The following is a 25,330-nucleotide window of genomic DNA, read 5'->3' on the forward strand; positions in this document are numbered from 1 at the left end:
AATCGATATAAAGATCGCCGGAATCGGATGCACGGTTTGCAAATGGCAAGCAAAACAAATATGGCACCGGTCTGTGATAAACATCAAGTAGCCTCATAAATGCATCAAGATAAATAAGCTAATGCACTCAAACATGGCAACAAAATATATGGCAGGGATCCACTCATGGTGCTTGACAAAAGATGAACACTGAGAGACGGCTAATTCACTCAATAACAGATTCAAACAGGCATGGCAAAAGAGCAAAATATAACAAGTTTCAGGCTTAGTGAAATAAACAACAAGTCTAGAATTTATCATCAGGAAGCAATGTTTAGAGCATGAAAACTACATGCTACAGGGACATAACATGGCAAAGAAAGGCATGGCATGAAGCTACTCAAAGCATATAACAAAAGTCCCTTACTGACCATGAGCCAAAAGGGATTATAAAATACAATTGTAAGCATGTGAACATAGCAATTAACAAAAACAGATTCAGGCTTAGTGAAAAACTGGAGGATGCAAAACAGATATCAAGTAGGCATGTTTACAAGCTTGATGCACTCACTACGAGGCATTGCATGACAAACTAGGCATACACCCTGCAAATAGACATGGCATAGAAGCTAGACATGGCAAGAACAACATCATAGCATGCACGAATCAACAACCACAAGCTCGGAAAAATTGCTAAACATGTTAACAATCTGCCAGGAACATTTTATAGAAAAAGTAGAGCTCGATTGACTCAAGCTAGGTTGCTCCATAATTGCAAAAAAAAGACATGGATGGATAGAGAACCACAATATCTACAAAACATCCTTACTGACCATGCTCAAAAGAGGCATGGATCACTAGGAAACAACATGAACATATGGCACAAACATAATGACTGGGCAAGGACTTAGTGAAATTCTAAGTCCCTGAAATCAGCATCATTGAGTAAGCTACTTTGCATGCTAGTGCTAGTCACCACAAAGATCACAAAAATACATGGCATACACCCATGTAAAGATGGCATGGCATTCTTCAAAACACATGTGGAGCTCAGGATCATAGCATGCACACATTAATCATGGCAAAAATGACAAAAGTGCATTTGCTGAAACAGATCTGAAACTATCATCACATAGCCCTCTTCCAACAGCATTTCGGGCATCAAGATGAGCTCAAATAAAATGATGCAATGAGATGAAATGATGACATGATATTGTAACACCCTCAATGCGGCTATATCTCCCACGTGTCGAAGCACGACTTAGAGGCATGACCGCATTGAAAGCAATGTTGCAAGTGAGGTAATCTTCACACAACCCATGTAATACAATAAGGGAAAAGGATACATAGTTGGCTTACAATCGCCACATCACACAATACATGAATAAAGCATTACATCATCCAGATACAATCAAGGTCCGGCTACGGAACCAAAATAAAAGAAGACTACCCCAAATGCTACACAGATCCCCGATCATCCCAATTGGGCTCCACTACTGATCAACTAAAACGAAAAAACACAATGAACGAGATCTTCATCGAGCTCCTCCTTGAGCTCGGTTGCGTCACCTGCACAATATCATCGGCACCTGCAAACTGGTTTTGGAAGTATCTCTGAGTCACGGGGACTCACCAATCTCACACCCTCGCGATCAAGACTATTTAAGCTTATAGGTAAGGTAAAGGTATGATGTGGAGCTGCAGCAAGCGACTAGCATATATGGTGGCTAAACATACGCAAATGAGAGCAAGAAGAGAAGGCAAAAGCACGGTCGAATAACTATGATCAAGAAGTGATCCTAGAATAACCTACGTCAAGCATTACTCCAACACCGTGTTCACTTCTCGGACTCCGCTGGAAAGAGACCATCATGGTTACACACACGGTTGATGTATTTTAATTAAGATAAGTTTCAGGTTATCCACAACCGGACATTAACAAATTCCCATCTGCCCATAACCGCAGGCATGGCTTTCAAAAGTTCAAATCCCTGCAGGGGTGTCCCAATTTAGCCCATCACAAGCTCTCACAGTCAACGAAGGATATTCCTTCTCCCAAGACAATATGATCAGACTCGGCATCCCGGTTACAAGACATCCTCGACAATGGTAAAACAAGTCCAGCAAAGCCACCCAGATGTGCCGAAAAATCCCGATAGGAGCTGCACATATCTCGTTCTCAGGGCACACCGGATGAGCAAGACATCGGGTAGGCCAGCCCAGAGTTGCCCCTGGTAGCCCCGGACATCGCTCGGTTGGACCAACACTTAGAGAAGCACTGGCCCGGGGGGGTTAAAATAAAGATGACCCTCGGGAAGTGCGACTCCCGAGGGAAAAAGGCTAGGTGGCGAATGGTAAAACCAAGGTTGGGCCTTGCCGGAGGAGTTTTATTCAAAGCGAACTGTCAAGGGGTTCCCATTATAACCCAACCGTGTAAGGAACGAAAAATCCGGGAACATAACACCGATATGACGGAAACTAGGGCGGCAAGAGTGGAACAAAACACTAGGTATAAGGCCGAGCCTTCCACCCTTTACCAAGTATATAGATGCATTAATTAAATAAGAGATATTGTGATATCCCAACAAAATATCCATGTTCCAAACATGGAACAAACTCCAATCTTCACCTGCAACTAACAACGCTATAAGAGAGGCTGAGCAAAGCGGTAACATAGCCAAACAACGGTTTTCTAGGACAAGGTGGGTTAGAGGCTTGGCTTAACAATATGGGAGGCATGATAGGCAAGTGGTAGGTATCGTAGCATAGGCATGCAAAAGAGCGAGCAACTAGCAAGCAAAGATAGAAGTGATTTCGAGGGTATGGTCATCTTGCCTGAAATCCCGCAAGGAAGAAGAACGAGTCCATGAAGAAGACAAACGGACGTAGTCGAACGAATCCTCACAAACGCGACGTTGTCGGAACCAACCCTAAGAAGCAACACCGGAAAGAAGCATAGAACATAGTAAACAACCAACACATGAACACGGCATGATATGCGGGATGCGGTATGCGATGCATATGCATGATTTGGAAAGGAATGATTGAACCTGGCCTCAATTTTGAAATCCAAGAGTGCCATTGGAAAGTTGAGTTGATTTCGGTTGAAATCGATATAAAGATCGCCGGAATCGGATGCATGGTTTGCAAATGGCAAGCAAAACAAATATGGCACCGGTCTGTGATAAACAGCAAGTAGCCTCATAAATGCATCAAGATAAATAAGCTACCGCACTCAAACATGGCAATAAAATATATGGAATGGATCCACTCATGATGCTTGACAAAAGATGAACACTGAGATATGGCTAATTCACTGAATAACAGATTCAAACAAGCATGGCAAAAGAGCAAAAGATAACAGGTTTCAGGCTTAGTGAAATAAACAAGTCTGGAATTTATCATCAGGAAGCAATATTTAGAGCATGAAAACTACATGCTACAGGGACATAACATGGCAAAGCAAGGCATGGCATGAAGCTACTCAAAGCATATAACAAAAGTCCCTTACTGACCATGAGCCAAATGGGATTAGAAAATACAATTGCAAGCATGTGAACATAGCAATTAACAAAAACAGATTCAGGCTTAGTGAAAAACTGGAGCATGCAAAACAGATATCAAGTAGGCATGTTTACGAGCTTGATGCACTCACTATGAGGCATTGCATGACAAACTAAGCATGCACCCTGCAAATAGACATGGCATAGAAGCTAGACATGGCAAGAACAACATCATAGCATGCACGAATCAACAACCACAAGCTCGGAAAAATTGCTAAACATGTTAACAATCTGCCAGGAACATTTTATAGCAAAAGTAGAGCTCGATTGACTCAAGCTAGGTTGCTCCATAATTGCAAAAAAAGACATGGATGGATAGAGAACCACAATATCTACAAAACATCCTTACTAACCATGCTCAAAAGAGGCACGGATCACTAGGAAACAACATGAACATATGGCATAAACATAATGACTGGGCAAGGACTTAGTGAAATTCTAAGTCCCTGAAATCAGCATCATTGAGTAAGCTACTTTGCATGCTTGTGCTAGTCACCACAAAGATCACAAAAATACATGGCATACACCCCTGTAAAGATGGCATGGCATTTTTCAAAACACATGTAGAGCTCAGGATCATAGCATGCACACATTAATCATGGCAAAAATGACAAAAGTGCATTTGCTGAAACAGATCTGAAACTATCATCATATAGCCCTCTTCCAACAGCATTTCGGGCATCAAGATGAGCTCAATAAAAATGATGCAATGAGATGGAATGATGTACTCGTCGAGACGAACATTTTGATATGCCACACGCACGAATCAGAGCAGCGGTGAGGAAGTTATGCACTGATGAAGATGCTAAAATAATTAGGGTTTTGGGGGAATAGTCAACCGGATCTGGATCCAGATCTGACGTGCACTGTAGCACCACGAGGTCGCCGGAGTGCGCCGGGGTGGATCTCGCCGGAGAAGAGGTGCGGTCACCAGATCCGGGCGTGGGGGCGTCGGATTGGATCGGAGGAGGACGGGGGGGCGCCGGGGTTGGACTTGGCGACGGAGGCGGAGGTCGGCGAGGCAGGTGCGGCGAGGACGAGGCGTAGCGGCGGCCGGCTCCGGTGATGGTGCACGGTGGTGTCTGGCGATGGCAGGCCGGCGTGAGGGAGGAGACGGGGCGGCGCGGTGGCTGCCTCCCGCGGCTCGGGCGACGCGGCGGATGGGCCGAGGAGGGCCCGCGGCCGGCCTCAAGGGCCGGCGCGGATCACGGTGAAGTGGGGCACCGGGCGGCTGACGTGTCAGCGCCTGATTGGTCCGGGGCGGTGCGCAGACGCGTCCGGCTAGACTTCGGACATGTCCGGCGGCTGGAGGGGAAGGAGACTAGGGTTTCGGGGAAAAAGACCCAAAAATGAAATGGAAGGGTCTATTTATAGAGGTAGAGGAATCTAGGAAGATCCAAATGAGGTGCGGTTTGCGGCCACACGATCGTGATCGAACGATCTAGATGATGGGGGAGGTTTAGGTGGGGTTTGCGCCACTTTGGAGGGGTGTTGGGCTGCAGCACACACGAGGCCTTTTCGGTCCCTCGGTTAACCGTTGGAGTATTAAACGAAGTCCAAATGGCACGAAACTTGACAGGCGGTCTACCGGTAGTAAACAAAGGCCGCATGACAAGTCTCGGTCCAATCCAAAAACGTTTAACACCCGCACACGAAAAGAGGTAGAAAGGGACACCGGGTGACATTGGAGCGCCGGATTGCAAAACGGACAACGGGGAAAAAGCTCGGATGCATGAGACGAACATGTATGCAAATGAAATGCACATGATGACATGATATGACATGCATGACATGCAAGCAATGACAAGGCAACAACAACAAATAACTGGAGGACACCTGGCACATCGGTCTCGGGGCGTTACAACACTCCACCACTACGAGAGGATCTCGTCCCGAGATCTAGAATGGCACCGGAGGGACAACGGAAGAGAAAGAGAAGAGGTAAAACTAAGTTGCTTCTTTGACAAACGAGTGAAACCAAAGAACCTTGCGAGGTTGAACAAAAAGAAAGGAGGAATGCCACGAAGATGAACAAAGTTGAAAGCACTCGTTGGAAAAGAGGAACAAGGAACATTACGGAAAACTAGAGATTGCAAAGCTAAGCATGACGGGCACAAAGGAGAAGAAGGAATTGAAACCACTCTGGTTGAAATGAGATAAACAAAGATCAAAGAAGATTAATCTCGGGCAGAACTCCGGTTGAAAAGTGATATGAAGCTTGATAAGATGAAAAGAACTTGAGCAGAGGGCACAACACTCCGGTTAAATGGATAAGCATGAAAAGAACAAGGTCCTGACAAAACAAGAAGATGGGTTGAAGAGAGCAACATGACAATGCCTCCGGAACAAAATAATAGAAGATAGAGAATTGAAATAGGAGAATGGAGAAGAAAATGCCAATTTCTGCCACAAAAGAGTTTGAACAGGCATCCTTAGGGGAAGGGTCGAACGGAGTTGTTGGAAAAAAACCAACAACGAAAAGAATAATCTTGATATGGTCTTATGGAATACATCTCAAATTATGAGGTGACAACCTGCCACTCACGGAAAGCAGAATTGGATTGATATGAACAAGGAGACGAGAAAACTTATTTCACCGGGAGGATAAAAGAACTTGAGTCATTTATAAGCACCATAATAGCAACAATCCTTAGGGAAGGCTTTAGGTGAAACATGACACAAGATAACTCCAACAAAGAGGTCGATGGATTTAAACTACCTCATTCTTGATAACTTGTGAATCATGAAACATGAACTCAAATTATCAAGAATGACATAATACCACCTCCAATGATACGGCAGAGAGAATTGCACTCCAGAATGCAAGATGAAGAATGCTTGAGCTCCTCTGAAAATGAATCTCGATGAACACTTCGAAAAGGAATTAAATCCTTGATGAACCATCATGTAGAACCCCCGTGAAGAAACTCCGGTAACAAAATGATGATAAAAAGAAATAGAAGTTGAAAAGAAAAGGTGAAGCCTTGCAATGATTTAGATGGAACTCCGTGATGATATAATTGAGAGTGCTTGGAACTCCGGGAAGAAAAGATAGAGCATCTCGAACCGAGAATGTGATATGATGAACCACTCCGGAAAACAGAAATTGAATCGCTTGGATGAAATAAGAATAAGAATTACATTATGCTTATCCTTCACCAATTTAAATTGATGACAAGCAATGGATTTTGCATGCTACTTATTCTCGTAAAAAGGATTAAGATAGATATAGCGCCACCTTGGGAAGGTCTTCAACGAACCACCGGTAGGATTGAAACAACGAATGAATTGATATGATAATGAAGGAAGAGAAATCTTTGAACGAACAACCATAAGAATTGAAAATGAATGAAGAAAATATAAAGAAACACCGATAAGAATTTGCAAATGAACGAAGATACTTGAGGGAAATTAGATGCAAGAGGACGAAGAGATCATGAACTAATTAGAGGATATTTGATCGATGCACCGGTAAGATTTGGAGAATGATAGCTGAAAGCTAAGAATGAATAAGTCTCGAAATGATGGGCTCCAGAGAATCAAACTGAAAAGACTCCTGAATTGCTATGGGTGGGTGAAAAGAAATCTCACAATCAAAAACAATTATGAGAGGATGGCAGAGAATGGAGCAAGGTTTAAAAGAAACTCTTCTTCGGTCTTCAAATGTTGAGAATGATGACGAGAACCACCACTGAGAATTTTTGAGGCACTCCGGAATGAAAATTGGAAAGGTTGAGCCAACGATGAAAAGAATTTGAAAGATCTTGGAGAAACCATCTGACTGATGATGAATCATTCTTACGTCAAACTTCGAAAAAGAATTGAGAATAACTCCGGGAAAATAAGAAGAGTCAGGTAAGATCCTGGAAAAAGACCTGTGGGTTAGGGCCCACTCAAAAGAAAACAACGTTGAAAAGATTGCTTGAAAAGAGATATTGCCCCGGTTGAATTAAATGGCTTGAATGAGATAACATCCTCGAAAGAGCTTGGACGAATGTAGAGTGGAAACACAAATCTTTGAGATATCTTGAGCACTCCAGAACAATTGAATAGCGAGACATGAATGAGTAAGAGATGCACCGACATGAGAAGGTATTTGAAACGAGGAAAAAGGGTATGATCCACAAAGATTGAATTGGATCCACCATAGAAGAAAACGAATGAGGAATGACGAACTAGAAGCTCCATTAGAATCTTCATGAGAATCACCGGATAAGAACATTGAAGGAAAAGAATGGAGAGAATTCACATCAATAAGATGGATACTTGATCAAGAAATCTGAATCCTTGAAGAAAAAGGGTGGGAGGGCGGGAAAACAGAGTCAACTTGAAGAGGGATGAAACGAACAACGTTGATGAAAAACTGAGACTGGATCTTGTGAATGTTGAAATGATCGGATCCACTTGAAGAGAGACAAGCCGGTTGAAAAAGGATTGACATGGCAATCTCGGTTATCATGAAGGATTAGTGTTCACATCGGAGTATGAGAACACCACTTAGGAAAGGTATGGAATCAACATTTGACTTTCAAGCAACTCGAATACCACAACTCAAAACAAAACAAAGGACTGGCTTGCAGAATAAGCCGGAACAAACATATGATAGAGATTTCGTCCGAAGTTTTCATGGTGGGGCCTACACAGTCTCGATCGTACAGCACCATCATGTACAAGGCAGTGCACATGACATACGAAGCATCCCCGAGTCGGCATAGGCTCTTTAAGACACAACGAGACCACTGTAAAACCAACCGTGGATAGGCGGACCACAAGACGTCGAACCCCAATTTCATATCATACATCTGTCGAAAAGATATCCTAAGAACTACTTGAATTCCCACTTATAAACTCCCGAAACTTCCCGGTTATGCAATCAGGTGTTGGGGATACAGGGGAAGCATAATATCTCACCCAAAACTAGCAAATCCTACATCCAGCTGTATCCATCCTTCAACACATAACCAAGAAACCTTCGGAAATCATTTACCTCAACCTTCGAAAAGCATCCGTTATACGAGTTATGGCAATACTCCCGAACTCCCGCCCCAGTACTGGGTGGCGTCGAGGTTATCTCACCAACAACCGCATAAAAGAGATTTTCGTTGTCGGCGAAACTCAGGTATTCTAGAATTGCAATGATAAAATTGTGACGACAACACCTCGGAGCTCAACTCCCCGGGACACTGCCACAACCCCTAAATGTCAGGAGGCACCAAGAACAATGTTCTCGTCACAAAACCATCGGAACGATTCCAAGATACCCGCATGATCCTAAATTTTTTAGTGAAATTTGAGAAGAGAAGAGTCAAAACTCTACGTCAGGATGCCTCACTAGAGCGACGAAGGGACTGGGGAGTAAACAGAATTCCTAACTCTCTGATATATATAATCCTAAATGACTCAAAACAAATTTTTTAGACTCAACAACGCCAGTGATTCGATCAAGCAGGGGGCTCCTAGGTCGGGGAAGGCTCTGATTACCAACTTGTAACGCCCTTGATGCGGCTATATCTCCCACGTGTCGAAGCACGACTTAGAGGCATGACCGCATTGAAAGCAATGTTGCAAGTGAGGTAATCTTCACACAACCCATGTAATACAATAAGGGAAAAGGATACATAGTTGGCTTACAATCGCCACGTCACACAATACATGAATAAATCATTACATCATCCAGATACAATCAAGGTCCGGCTATGGAACCAAAAGAAAAGAAGACTACCCCAAATGCTACACAGATCCCCGATCGTCCCAACTGGGCTCCACTACTGATCAACTGAAACGAAAAAACACAATGAACGAGATCTTCATCGAGCTCCTCCTTGAGCTTGGTTGCGTCACCTGCACAATATCATCGGCACCTGCAAACTGGTTTTGGAAGTATCTGTGAGTCACGGGGACTCGGCAATCTCACACCCTCGCGATCAAGACTATTTAAGCTTATAGGTAAGGTAAAGGTATGATGTGGAGCTGCAGTAAGCGACTAGCATATATGGTGGCTAAACATACGCAAATGAGAGCAAGAAGAGAAGGCAAAAGCACGGTCGAATAACTATGATCAAGAAGTGATCCTAGAACAACCTACATCAAGCATTACTCCAACACCATGTTCACTTCCCGGACTCTGCCGGAAAGAGACCATCACGGTTACACACACAGTTGATGTATTTTAATTAAGATAAGTTTCAGGTTATCTACAACCGGACATTAACAAATTCCCATCTGCCCATAACCGCAGGCACGGCTTTCGAAAGTTCAAATCCCTGCAGGGGTGTCCCAATTTAGCCCATCACAAGCTCTCACAGTCAACGAAGGATATTCCTTCTCCCAAGACAATACGATCAGACTCGGCATCCCGGTTACAAGACATCCTCGACAATGGTAAAACAAGTCCAGCAAAGCCACCTAGATGTGCCGAAAAATCCCGATAGGAGCTGCACATATCTCGTTCTCAGGGCACACCGGATGAGCAAGACGTCGGGTAGGCCAGCCCAGAGTTGCCCCTGGTAGCCCCGGACATCGCTCGGTTGGACCAACACTTAGAGAAGCACTGGCCAGGGGGGGTTAAAATAAAGATGACCCTCGGGAAGGCGACTCCCGAGGGAAAAAGGCTAGGTGGCGAATGGTAAAACCAAGGTTAGGCCTTGCCGCAGGAGTTTTATTCAAAGCGAACTGTCAAGGGGTTCCCATTATAACCCAACCGTGTAAGGAACGCAAAATCCGGGAACATAACACCGATATGACGGAAACTAGGGCGACAAGAGTGGAACAAAACACTAGGCATAAGGCTGAGCCTTCCACCCTTTACCAAGTATATAGATGCATTAATTAAATAAGAGATATTGTGATATCCCAACAAAATATCCATGTTCCAAACATGGAACAAACTCCAATCTTCACCTGCAACTAACAACGCTATAAGAGGGGCTGAGCAAAGCAGTAACATAGCCAAACAATGGTTTGCTAGGACAAGGTGGGTTAGAGGCTTGGCTTAACAATATGGGAGGCATGATAGGCAAGTGGTAGGTATCATAGCATAGGCATAGCAAAAGAGCGAGCAACTAGCAAGCAAAGATAGAAGTGATTTCGAGGGTATGGTCATCTTGCCTGAAATCCCGCAAGGAAGAAGAACGAGTCCATGAAGAAGAAAAACGTGCGTAGTCCAACAAATCCTCACAAACGCGACGTTGTCGGAACCAACCCTAAGAAGCAACACCGGAAAGAAGCACAGAACATAGTAAACAACCAACACATGAACAAGGCATGATATGCGGGATGCGGTATGCGATGCATATGCATGATCTGGGAAGGAATGATTGAACCTGGCCTCAACTTGGAAATCCAAGAGTTCCATTGGAAAGGTGAGTTGATTTCGGTTGAAATCGATATAAAGATCGTCGGAATCGGATGCACGGTTTGCAAATGGCAAGCAAAACAAATATGGCACCGGTCTGTGATAAACAGCAAGTAGCCTCATAAATGCATCAAGATAAATAAGCTAATGCACTCAAACATGGCAACAAAATATATGGCAGGGATCCACTCATGATGCTTGACAAAAGATGAACGCTGAGATACGGCTAATTCACTCAATAACAAATTCAAACAAGCATGGCAAAAGAGCAAAAGATAACAAGTTTCAGGCTTAGTGAAATAAACAAGTCTAGAATTTATCATCAGGAAGCAATGTTTAGAGCATGAAAACTACATGCTACAGGGACATAACATGGAAAAGAAAGGCATGGCATGAAGCTACTCAAAGCATATAACAAAAGTCCCTTACTGACCATGAGCCAAAAGGGATTATAAAATACAATTGCAAGCATGTGAACATAGCAATTAACAAAAACAGATTCAGGCTTAGTGAAAAACTGGAGCATGCAAAACAGATATCAAGTAGGCATGTTTACGAGCTTGATGCACTCACTATGAGGCATTGCATGACAAACTAAGCATGCACCCTGCAAATAGACATGGCATAGAAGCTAGACATGGCAAGAACAACATCATAGCATGCACGAATCAACAACCACAAGCTCGGAAAAATTGCTAAACATGTTAACAATCTGCCAGGAACATTTTATAGCAAAAGTAGAGCTCGATTGACTCAAGCTAGGTTGCTCCATAATTGCAAAAAAAGACATGGATGGATAGAGAACCACAATATCTACAAAACATCCTTACTAACCATGCTCAAAAGAGGCATGGATCACTAGGAAACAACATGAACATATGGCATAAACATAATGACTGGGCAAGGACTTAGTGAAATTCTAAGTCCCTGAAATCAGCATCATTGAGTAAGCTACTTTGCATGCTTGTGCTAGTCACCACAAAGATCACAAAAATACATGGCATACACCCCTGTAAAGATGGCATGACATTTTTCAAAACACATGTAGAGCTCAGGATCATAGCATGCACACATTAATCATGGCAAAAATGACAAAAGTGCATTTGCTGAAACAGATCTGAAACTATCATCATATAGCCCTCTTCCAACAGCATTTCGGGCATCAAGATGAGCTCAATAAAAATGATGCAATGAGATGGAATGATGTACTCGTCGAGACGAACATTTTGATATGCCACACGCACGAATCAGAGCAGCGGTGAGGAAGTTATGCACTGATGAAGATGCTAAAATAATTAGGGTTTTGGGGGAATAGTCAACCGGATCTGGATCCAGATCTGACGTGCACTGTAGCACCACGAGGTCGCCGGAGTGCGCCGGGGTGGATCTCGCCGGAGAAGAGGTGCGGTCACCAGATCCGGGCGTGGGGGCGTCGGATTGGATCGGAGGAGGACGGGGGGGCGCCGGGGTTGGACTTGGCGACGGAGGCGGAGGTCGGCGAGGCAGGTGCGGCGAGGACGAGGCGTAGCGGCGGCCGGCTCCGGTGATGGTGCACGGTGGTGTCTGGCGATGGCAGGCGGGCGTGAGGGAGGAGACGGGGCGGCGCGGTGGCTGCCTCCCGCGGCTCGGGCGACGCGGCGGATGGGCCGAGGAGGGCCCGCGGCCGGCCTCAAGGGCCGGCGCGGATCACGGTGAAGTGGGGCGCCGGGCGGCTGACGTGTCAGCGCCTGATTGGTCCTGGGCGGTGCGCAGACGCGTCCGGCTAGACTTCGGACATGTCCGGCGGCTGGAGAGGAAGGAGACTAGGGTTTCGGGGAAAAAGACCCAAAAATGAAATGGAAGGGTCTATTTATAGAGGTAGAGGAATCTAGGAAGATCCAAATGAGGTGCGGTTTGCGGCCACACGATCGTGATCGAACGATCTAGATGATGGGGGAGGTTTAGGTGGGGTTTGCGCCACTTTGGAGGGGTGTTGGGCTGCAGCACACACGAGGCCTTTTCGGTCCCTCGGTTAACCGTTGGAGTATTAAACGAAGTCCAAATGGCACGAAACTTGACAGGCGGTCTACCGGTAGTAAACAAAGGCCGCATGACAAGTCTCGGTCCAATCCAAAAACGTTTAACACCCGCACGCGAAAAGAGGTAGAAAGGGACACCGGGTGACATTGGAGCGCCGGATTGCAAAACGGACAACGGGGAAAAAGCTCGGATGCATGAGACGAACATGTATGCAAATGAAATGCACATGATGACATGATATGACATGCATGACATGCAAGCAATGACAAGGCAACAACAACAAATAACTGGAGGACACCTGGCACATCGGTCTCGGGGCGTTACAACACTCCACCACTACGAGAGGATCTCGTCCCGAGATCTAGAATGGCACCGGAGGGACAACGGAAGAGAAAGAGAAGAGGTAAAACTAAGTTGCTTCTTTGACAAACGAGTGAAACCAAAGAACGTTGCGAGGTTGAACATAAAGAAAGGAGGAATGCCACGAAGATGAACAAAGTTGAAAACACTCGTTGGAAAAGAGGAACAAGGAACATTACGGAAAACTAGAGATTGCAAAGCTAAGCATGACAGGCACAAAGGAGAAGAAGGAATTGAAACCACTCTGGTTGAAATGAGATAAACAAAGATCAAAGAAGATTAATCTCGGGCAGAACTCCGGTTGAAAAGTGATATGAAGCTTGATAAGATGAAAAGAACTTGAGCAGAGGGCACAACACTCCGGTTAAATGGATAAGCATGAAAAGAACAAGGTCCTGACAAAACAAGAAGATGGGTTGAAGAGAGCAACATGACAATGCCTCCGGAACAAAATAATAGAAGATAGAGAATTGAAATAGGAGAATGGAGAAGAAAATGCCAATTTCTGCCACAAAAGAGTTTGAACAGGCATCCTTAGGGGAAGGGTCGAACGGAGTTGTTGGAAAAAAACCAACAACGAAAAGAATAATCTTGATATGGTCTTATGGAATACATCTCAAATTATGAGGTGACAACCTGCCACTCACGGAAAGCAGAATTGGATTGATATGAACAAGGAGACGAGAAAACTTATTTCACCGGGAGGATAAAAGAACTTGAGTCATTTATAAGCACCATAATAGCAACAATCCTTAGGGAAGGCTTTAGGTGAAACATGACACAAGATAACTCCAACAAAGAGGTCGATGGATTTAAAATACCTCATTCTTGATAACTTGTGAATCATGAAACATGAACACAAATTATCAAGAATGACATAATACCACCTCCAATGATACGGCAGAGAGAATTGCACTCCGGAATGCAAGATGAAGAATGCTTGAGCTCCTCTGAAAATGAATCTCGATGAACACTTCGAAAAGGAATTAAATCCTTGATGAACCATCATGTAGAACCCCCGTGAAGAAACTCCGGTAACAAAATGATGATAAAAAGAAATAGAAGTTGAAAAGAAAAGGTGAAGCCTTGCAATGATTTAGATGGAACTCCGTGATGATATAATTGAGAGTGCTTGGAACTCCGGGAAGAAAAGATAGAGCATCTCGAACCGAGAATGTGATATGATGAACCACTCCGGAAAGCAGAAATTGAATCGCTTGGATGAAACAAGAATAATAATTACATTATGCTTATCCTTCACCAATTTAAATTGATGACAAGCAATGGATTTTGCATGCTACTTATTCTCGTAAAAAGGATTAAGATAGATATAGCGCCACCTTGGGAAGGTCTTCAACGAACCACCGGTAGGATTGAAACAACGAATGAATTGATATGATAATGAAGGAAGAGAAATCTTTGAACGAACAACCATAAGAATTGAAAATGAATGAAGAAAATATAAAGAAACACCGATAAGAATTTGCAAATGAACGAAGATACTTGAGGGAAATTAGATGCAAGAGGACGAAGAGATCATGAACTAATTAGAGGATATTTGATCGATGCACCGGTAAGATTTGGAGAATGATAGCTGAAAGCTAAGAATGAATAAGTCTCGAAATGATGGGCTCCAGAGAATCAAACTGAAAAGACTCCTGAATTGCTATGGGTGGGTGAAAAGAAATCTCACAATCAAAAACAATTATGAGAGGATGGCAGAGAATGGAGCAAGGTTTAAAAGAAACTCTTCTTCGGTCTTCAAATGTTGAGAATGATGACGAGAACCACCATTGAGAATTTTTGAGGCACTCCGGAATGAAAATTGGAAAGGTTGAGCCAACGATGAAAAGAATTTGAAAGATCTTGGAGAAACCATCTGACTGATGATGAATCATTCTTACGTCAAACTTCGAAAAAGAATTGAGAATAACTCCGGGAAAATAAGAAGAGTCAGGTAAGATCCTGGAAAAAGACCTGTGGGTTAGGGCCCACTCAAAAGAAAACAGCATTGAAAAGATTGCTTGAAAAGAGATATTGCCCCGGTTGAATTAAATGGCTTGAATGAGATAACATCCTCGAAAGAGCTTGAACGAATGTAGAGTGGAAACACAAATCTTTGAGATATCTTGAGCACTCCAGAACAATTGAATAGCGAGACATGAATGAGTAAGAGATGCACCGACATGAGAAGGTATTTGAAACGAGGAAAAAGGGTATGATCCACAAAGATTGAATTGGATCCACCGTAGAAGAAAACGAATGAGGAATGACGAACTAGAAGCTCCATTAGAATCTTCATGAGAATCACCGGATAAGAACATTGAAGGAAAAGAATGGAGAGAATTCACATCAATAAGATGGATACTTGATCAAGAAATCTGAATCCTTGAAGAAAAAGGGTGGGAGGGCGGGAAAACAGAGTCAACTTGAAGAGGGATGAAACGAACAACGTTGATGAAAAACTGAGACTGGATCTTGTGAATGTTGAAATGATCGGATCCACTTGAAGAGAGACAAGCCGGTTGAAAAAGGATTGACATGGCAATCTCGGTTATCATGAAGGATTAGTGTTCACATCGGAGTATGAGAACACCACTTAGGAAAGGTATGGAATCAACATTTGACTTTGAAGCAACTCGAATACCACAACTCAAAACAAAACAAAGGACTGGCTTGCAGAATAAGCCGGAACAAACATATGATAGAGATTTCGTCCGAAGTTTTCATGGTGGGGCCTACACAGTCTCGATCGTACAACACCATCATGTACAAGGCAGTGCACATGACATACGAAGCATCCCCGAGTCGGCATAGGCTCTTTAAGACACAACGAGACCACTGTAAAACCAACCGTGGATAGGCGGACCACAAGACGTCGAACCCCAATTTCATATCATACATCTGTCGAAAAGATATCCTAAGAACTACTTGAATTCCCACTTATAAACTCCCGAAACTTCCCGGTTATGCAATCAGGTGTTGGGGATACAGGGGAAGCATAATATCTCACCCAAAACTAGCAAATCCTACATCCAGCTGTATCCATCCTTCAACACATAACCAAGAAACCTTCGGAAATCATTTACCTCAACCTTCGAAAAGCATCCGTTATACGAGTTATGGCAATACTCCCGAACTCCCGCCCCAGTACTGGGTGGCGTCGAGGTTATCTCACCAACAACCGCATAAAAGAGATTTTCGTTGTCGGCGAAACTCAGGTATTCTAGAATTGCAACGATAAAATTGTGACGACAACACCTTGGAGCTCAACTCCCCGGGACACTGCCACAACCCCTAAATGTCAGGAGGCACCAAGAACAATGTTCTCGTCACAAAACCATCGGAACGATTCCAAGATACCCGCGTGATCCTAATTTTTTTTAGTGAAATTTGAGAAGAGAAGAGTCAAAACTCTACGTCAGGATGCCTCACTAGAGCGACGAAGGGACTGGGGAGTAAACAGAATTCCTAACTCTCTGATATATATAATCCTAAATGACTCAAAAAAAAATTTAGACTCAACAACGCCAGTGATTCGATCAAGCAGGGGGCTCCTAGGTCGGGGAAGGCTCTGATTACCAACTTGTAACGCCCTTGATGCGGCTATATCTCCCACGTGTCGAAGCACGACTTAGAGGCATGACCGCATTGAAAGCAATGTTGCAAGTGAGGTAATCTTCACACAACCCATGTAATACAATAAGGGAAAAGGATACATAGTTGGCTTACAATCGCCACGTCACACAATACATGAATAAATCATTACATCATCCAGATACAATCAAGGTCCGGCTACGGAACCAAAAGAAAAGAAGACTACCCCAAATGCTACACAGATCCCCGATCGTCCCAACTGGGCTCCACTACTGATCAACTGAACCGAAAAAACACAATGAACGAGATCTTCATCGAGCTCCTCCTTGAGCTCGGTTGCGTCACCTGCACAATATCATCGGCACCTGCAAACTGGTTTTGGAAGTATCTGTGAGTCACGGGGACTCGGCAATCTCACACCCTCGCAATCAAGACTATTTAAGCTTATAGGTAAGGTAAAGGTATGATGTGGAGCTGCAGTAAGCGACTAGCATATATGGTGGCTAAACATACGCAAATGAGAGCAAGAAGAGAAGGCAAAAGCACGGTCGAATAACTATGATCAAGAAGTGATCCTAGAACAACCTACGTCAAGCATTACTCCAACACCGTGTTCACTTCCCGGACTCTGCCGGAAAGAGACCATCACGGTTACACACACGGTTGATGTATTTTAATTAAGATAAGTTTCAGGTTATCTACAATCGGACATTAACAAATTCCCATCTGCCCATAACCGCAGGCACGGCTTTCGAAAGTTCAAATCCCTGCAGGGGTGTCCCAATTTAGCCCATCACAAGCTCTCACAGTCAACGAAGGATATTCCTTCTCCCAAGACAATACGATCAGACTCGGCATCCCGGTTACAAGAGATCCTCGACAATGGTAAAACAAGTCCAGCAAAGCCACCTAGATGTGCCGAAAAATCCCGATAGGAGCTGCACATATCTCGTTCTCAGGGCACACCGGATGAGCAAGACGTCGGGTAGGCCAGCCCAGAGTTGCCCCTGGTAGCCCCGGACATCGCTCGGTTGGACCAACACTTAGAGAAGCACTGGCCCGGGGGGGTTAAAATAAAGATGACCCTCGGGAAGGCGACTCCCGAGGGAAAAAGGCTAGGTGGCGAATGGTAAAACCAAGGTTAGGCCTTGCCGCAGGAGTTTTATTCAAAGCGAACTGTCAAGGGGTTCCCATTATAACCCAACCGTGTAAGGAACGCAAAATCCGGGAACATAACACCGATATGACGGAAACTAGGGCGACAAGAGTGGAACAAAACACTAGGCATAAGGCTGAGCCTTCCACCCTTTACCAAGTATATAGATGAATTAATTAAATAAGAGATATAGTGATATCCCAACAAAATATCCATGTTCCAAACATGGAACAAACTCCAATCTTCACCTGCAACTAACAACGCTATAAGAGGGGCTGAGCAAAGCAGTAACATAGCCAAACAACGGTTTGCTAGGACAAGGTGGGTTAGAGGCTTGGCTTAACAATATGGGAGGCATGATAGGCAAGTGGTAGGTATCATAGCATAGGCATAGCAAAAGAGCGAGCAACTAGCAAGCAAAGATAGAAGTGATTTCGAGGGTATGGTCATCTTGCCTGAAATCCCGCAAGGAAGAAGAACGAGTCCATGAAGAAGAAAAACGTGCGTAGTCCAACAAATCCTCACAAACGTGACGTTGTCGGAACCAACCCTAAGAAGCAACACCGGAAAGAAGCACAGAACATAGTAAACAACCAACACATGAACAAGGCATGATATGCGGGATGCGGTATGCGATGCATATGCATGATCTGGGAAGGAATGATTGAACCTGGCCTCAACTTGGAAATCCAAGAGTGCCATTGGAAAGGTGAGTTGATTTCGGTTGAAATCGATATAAAGATCGCCGGAATCGGATGCACGGTTTGCAAATGGCAAGCAAAACAAATATGGCACCGGTCTGTGATAAACAGCAAGTAGCCTCATAAATGCATCAAGATAAATAAGCTAATGCACTCAAACATGGCAACAAAATATATGGCAGGGATCCACTCATGATGCTTGACAAAAGATGAACGCTGAGATACGGCTAATTCACTCAATAACAGATTCAAACAAGCATGGCAAAAGAGCAAAAGATAACAAGTTTCAGGCTTAGTGAAATAAACAACAAGTCTAGAATTTATCATCAGGAAGCAATGTTTAGAGCATGAAAACTACATGCTACAGGGACATAACATGGCAAAGAAAGGCATGGCATGAAGCTACTCAAAGCATATAACAAAAGTCCCTTACTGACCATGAGCCAAAAGGGATTATAAAATACAATTGCAAGCATGTGAACATAGCAATTAACAAAAACAGATTCAGGCTTAGTGAAAAACTGGAGCATGCAAAACAGATATCAAGTAGGCATGTTTACAAGCTTGATGCACTCACTATGAGGCATTGCATGACAAACTAAGCATGCACCCTGCAAATAGACATGGCATGGAAGCTAGACATGGCAAGAACAACATCATAGCATGCACGAATCAACAACCACAAGCTCGGAAAAATTGCTAAACATGTTAACAATCTGCCAGGAACATTTTATAGCAAAAGTAGAGCTCGATTGACTCAAGCTAGGTTGCTCCATAATTGCAAAAAAAGACATGGATGGATAGAGAACCACAATATCTACAAAACATCCTTACTAACCATGCTCAAAAGAGGCACGGATCACTAGGAAACAACATGAACATATGGCATAAACATAATGACTGGGCAAGGACTTAGTGAAATTCTAAGTCCCTGAAATCAGCATCATTGAGTAAGCTACTTTGCATGCTTGTGCTAGTCACCACAAAGATCACAAAAATACATGGCATACACCCCTGTAAAGATGGCATGGCATTTTTCAAAACACATGTAGAGCTCAGGATCATAGCATGCACACATTAATCATGGCAAAAATGACAAAAGTGCATTTGCTGAAACAGATCTGAAACTATCATCATATAGCCCTCTTCCAACAGCATTTCGGGCATCAAGATGAGCTCAATAAAAATGATGCAATGAGATGGAATGATGTACTCGTCGAGACGAACATTTTGATATGCCACACGCACGAATCAGAGCAGCGGTGAGGAAGTTATGCACTGATGAAGATGCTAAAATAATTAGGGTTTTGGGGGAATAGTCAACCGGATCTGGATCCAGATCTGACGTGCACTGTAGCACCACGAGGTCGCCGGAGTGCGCCGGGGTGGATCTCGCCGGAGAAGAGGTGCGGTCACCAGATCCGGGCGTGGGGGCGTTGGATTGGATCGGAGGAGGACGGGGGGGCGCCGGGGTTGGACTTGGCGACGGAGGCGGAGGTCGGCGAGGCAGGTGCGGCGAGGTCGAGGCGTAGCGGCGGCCGGCTCCGGTGATGGTGCAAGGTGGTGTCTAGCGATGGCAGGCCGACATGAGGGAGGAGACGGGGCGGCGCGGTGGCTGCCTCCCGCGGCTCGGGCGATGCGGCGGATGGGCCGAGGAGGGCCCGCGGCCGGCCTCAAGGGTCGGCGCGGATCACGGTGAAGTGGGGCGCCGGGCGGCTGACGTGTCAGCGCCTGATTGGTCCGGGGCGGTGCGCAGACGCGTCCGGCTAGACTTCGGACATGTCCGGCGGCTGGAGAGGAAGGAGACTAGGGTTTCGGGGAAAAAGACCCAAAAATGAAATGGAGGGGTCTATTTATAGAGGTAGAGGAATCTAGGAAGATCCAAATGAGGTGCGGTTTGCGGCCACATGATCGTGATCGAACGATCTAGATGATGGGGGAGGTTTAGGTGGGGTTTGCGCCACTTTGGAGGGGTGTTGGGCTGCAGCACACACGAGGCCTTTTCGGTCCCTCGGTTAACCGTTGGAGTATTAAACGAAGTCCAAATGGCACAAAACTTGACAGGCGGTCTACCGGTAGTAAACAAAGGCCGCATGACAAGTCTCGGTTCAATCCGAAAACGTTTAACACCCGCACACGAAAAGAGGTAGAAAGGGACACCGGGTGACATTGGAGCGCCGGATTGCAAAACGGACAATGGGGAAAAAGCTCGGATGCATGAGACGAACATGTATGCAAATGAAATGCACATGATGACATGATATGACATGCATGACATGCAAGCAATGACAAGGCAACAACAACAAATAACTGGAGGACACCTAGCACATCGGTCTCGGGGCGTTACAACACTCCACCACTACGAGAGGATCTCGTCCCGAGATCTAGAATGGCACCGGAGGGACAACGGAAGAGAAAGAGAAGAGGTAAAACTAAGTTGCTTCTTTGACAAACGAGTGAAACCAAAGAACCTTGCGAGGTTGAACAAAAAGAAAGGAGGAATGCCACGAAGATGAACAAAGTTGAAAACACTCGTTGGAAAAGAGGAACAAGGAACATTACGGAAAACTAGAGATTGCAAAGCTAAGCATGACGGGCACAAAGGAGAAGAAGGAATTGAAACCACTCTGGTTGAAATGAGATAAACAAAGATCAAAGAAGAATAATCTCGGGCAGAACTCCGGTTGAAAAGTGATATGAAGCTTGATAAGATGAAAAGAACTTGAGCAGAGGGCACAACACTCCGGTTAAATGGATAAGCATGAAAAGAACAAGGTCCTGACAAAACAAGAAGATGGGTTGAAGAGAGCAACATGACAATGCCTCCGGAACAAAAGAATAGAAGATAGAGAATTGAAATAGGAGAATGGAGAAGAAAATGCCAATTTCTGCCACAAAAGAGCTTGAACAGGCATCCTTAGGGGAAGGGTCGAACGGAGTTGTTGGAAAAAAACCAACAACGAAAAGAATAATCTTGATATGGTCTTATGGAATACATCTCAAATTATGAGGTGACAACCTGCCACTCACGGAAAGCAGAATTGGATTGATATGAACAAGGAGACGAGAAAACTTATTTCACCGGGAGGATAAAAGAACTTGAGTCATTTATAAGCACCATAATAGCAACAATCCTTAGGGAAGGCTTTAGGTGAAACATGACACAAGATAACTCCAACAAAGAGGTCGATGGATTTAAAATACCTCATTCTTGATAACTTGTGAATCATGAAACATGAACTCAAATTATCAAGAATGACATAATACCACCTCCAATGATACGGCAGAGAGAATTGCACTCCGGAATGCAAGATGAAGAATGCTTGAGCTCCTCTGAAAATGAATCTCGATGAACACTTCGAAAAGGAATTAAATCCTTGATGAACCATCATGTAGAACCCCCGTGAAGAAACTCCGGTAACAAAATGATGATAAAAAGAAATAGAAGTTGAAAAGAAAAGGTGAAGCCTTGCAATGATTTAGATGGAACTCCGTGATGATATAATTGAGAGTGCTTGGAACTCCGGGAAGAAAAGATAGAGCATCTTGAACCGAGAATGTGATATGATGAACCACTCCGGAAAGCAGAAATTGAATCGCTTGGATGAAACAAGAATAAGAATTACATTATGCTTATCCTTCACCAATTTAAATTGATGACAAGCAATGGATTTTGCATGCTACTTATTCTCGTAAAAAGGATTAAGATAGATATAGCGCCACCTTGGGAAGGTCTTCAACGAACCACCGGTAGGATTGAAACAACGAATGAATTGATATGATAATGAAGGAAGAGAAATCTTTGAACGAACAACCATAAGAATTGAAAATGAATGAAGAAAATATAAAGAAACACCGATAAGAATTTGCAAATGAACGAAGATACTTGAGGGAAATTAGATGCAAGAGGACGAAGAGATCATGAACTAATTAGAGGATATTTGATCGATGCACCGGTAAGATTTGGAGAATGATAGCTGAAAGCTGAGAATGAATAAGTCTCGAAATGATGGGCTCCAGAGAATCAAACTGAAAAGACTCCTGAATTGCTCTGGGTGGGTGAAAAGAAATCTCACAATCGAAAACAATTATGAGAGGATGGCAGAGAATGGAGCAAGGTTTAAAAGAAACTCTTCTTCGGTCTTCAAATGTTGAGAATGATGACGAGAACCACCACTGAGAATTTTTGAGGCACTCCGGAATGAAAATTGGAAAGGTTGAGCCAACGATGAAAAGAATTTGAAAGATCTTGGAGAAACCATCTGACTGATGATGAATCATTCTTACGTCAAACTTCGAAAAAGAATTGAGAATAACTCCGGGAAAATAAGAAGAGTCAGGTAAGATCCTAGAAAAAGACCTGTGGGTTAGGGCCCAATCAAAAGAAAACAGCGTTGAAAAGATTGCTTGAAAAGAGATATTGCCCCGATTGAATTAAATGGCTTGAATGAGATAACATCCTCGAAAGAGCTTGAATGAATGTAGAGTGGAAACACAAATCTTTGAGATATCTTGAGCACTCCAGAACAATTGAATAGCGAGACATGAATGAGTAAGAGATGCACCGACATGAGAAGGTATTTGAAACGAGGAAAAAGGGTATGATCCACAAAGATTGAATTGGATCCACCGTAGAAGAAAACGAATGAGGAATGACGAACTAGAAGCTCCGTTAGAATCTTCATGAGAATCACCGGATAAGAACATTGAAGGAAAAGAATGGAGAGACTTGACATCAATAAGATGGATACTTGATCAAGAAATCTGAATCCTTGAAGAAAAAGGGTGGGAGGGTGGGAAAACAGAGTCAACTTGAAGACGGATGAAACGAACAACGTTGATGAAAAACTGAGATTGGATCTTGTGAATGTTGAAATGATCGGATCCACTTGAAGAGAGACTCGCCGGTTGAAAAAGGATTGACATGGAAATCTTGATTATCATGAAGGATTAGTGTTCACATCGGAGTATGAGAACACCGCTTAGGAAAGGTATGGAATCAACATTTGACTTTGAAGCAACTCGAATACCACAACTCAAAACAAAACAAAGGACTGGCTTGCAGAATAAGCCGGAACAAACATATGATAGAGATTTCGTCCGAAGTTTTCGTGGTGGGGCCTACACAGGCTCGATCGTACAACACCATCATGTACAAGAATGTGCACATGACATACGAAGCGTCCCCGAGTCGGCATAGGCTCTTTAAGACACAACGAGACCACTGTAAAACCAACCGTGGATAGGCGGACCACAAGACGTCGAACCCCAATTTCATATCATACATCTGTCGAAAAGATATCCTAAGAACTACTTGAATTCCCACTTATAAACTCCCGAAACTTCCCGGTTATGCAATCAGGTGTTGGGGATACAGGGGAAGCATAATATCTCACCCAAAACTAGCAAATCCTACATCCAGCTGTATCCATCCTTCAACACATAACCAAGAAACCTTCGGAAATCATTTACCTCAACCTTTGAAAAGCATCTGTTATACGAGTTATGGCAATACTCCCGAACTCCCGCCCCAGTACTGGGTGGCGTCGAGGTTATCTCACCAACAACCGCATAAAAGAGATTTTCGTTGTCGGCGAAACTCAGGTATTCTAGAATTGCAACGATAAAATTGTGACGACAACACCTCGGAGCTCAACTCCCCGGGACACTGCCACAACCCCTAAATGTCAGGAGGCACCAAGAACAATGTTCTCGTCACAAAACCATCGGAACGATTCCAAGATACCCGCGTGATCCTAAATTTTTTTAGTGAAATTTGAGAAGAGAAGAGTCAAAACTCTACGTCGGGATGCCTCACTAGAGCGACGAAGGGACTGGGGAGTAAACAGAATTCCTAACTCTCTGATATATATAATCCTAAATGACTCAAAAAAAATTTAGACTCAACAACGCCAGTGATTCGATCAAGCAGGGGGCTCCTAGGTCGGGGAAGGCTCTGATTACCAACTTGTAACGCCCTTGATGCGGCTATATCTCCCACGTGTCGAAGCACGACTTAGAGGCATGACCGCATTGAAAGCAATGTTGCAAGTGAGGTAATCTTCACACAACCCATGTAATACAATAAGGGAAAAGGATACATAGTTGGCTTACAATCGCCACGTCACACAATACATGAATAAAGAATTACATCATCCAGATACAATCAAGGTCCGGCTACGGAACCAAAATAAAAGAAGACTACCCCAAATGCTACACAGATCCCCGATCGTCCCAATTGGGCTCCACTACTGATCAACTAAAATGAAAAAACACAATGAACAAGATCTTCATCGAGCTCCTCCTTGAGCTCGGTTGCGTCACCTGCACAATATCATCGGCACCTGCAAACTGGTTTTGGAAGTATCTGTGAGTCACGGGGACTCGGCAATCTCACACCCTCGCGATCAAGACTATTTAAGCTTATAGGTAAGGTAAAGGTATGATGTGGAGCTGCAGTAAGCGACTAGCATATATGGTGGCTAAACATACGCAAATGAGAGCAAGAAGAGAAGGCAAAAGCACGGTCGAATAACTATGATCAAGAAGTGATCCTAGAACAACCTACGTCAAGCATTACTCCAACACCATGTTCACTTCC

Source organism: Triticum aestivum, chromosome 4A (assembly GCF_018294505.1).
Source record: "Triticum aestivum cultivar Chinese Spring chromosome 4A, IWGSC CS RefSeq v2.1, whole genome shotgun sequence".
In the NCBI taxonomy this organism is placed as follows: Eukaryota; Viridiplantae; Streptophyta; class Magnoliopsida; order Poales; family Poaceae; genus Triticum; species Triticum aestivum.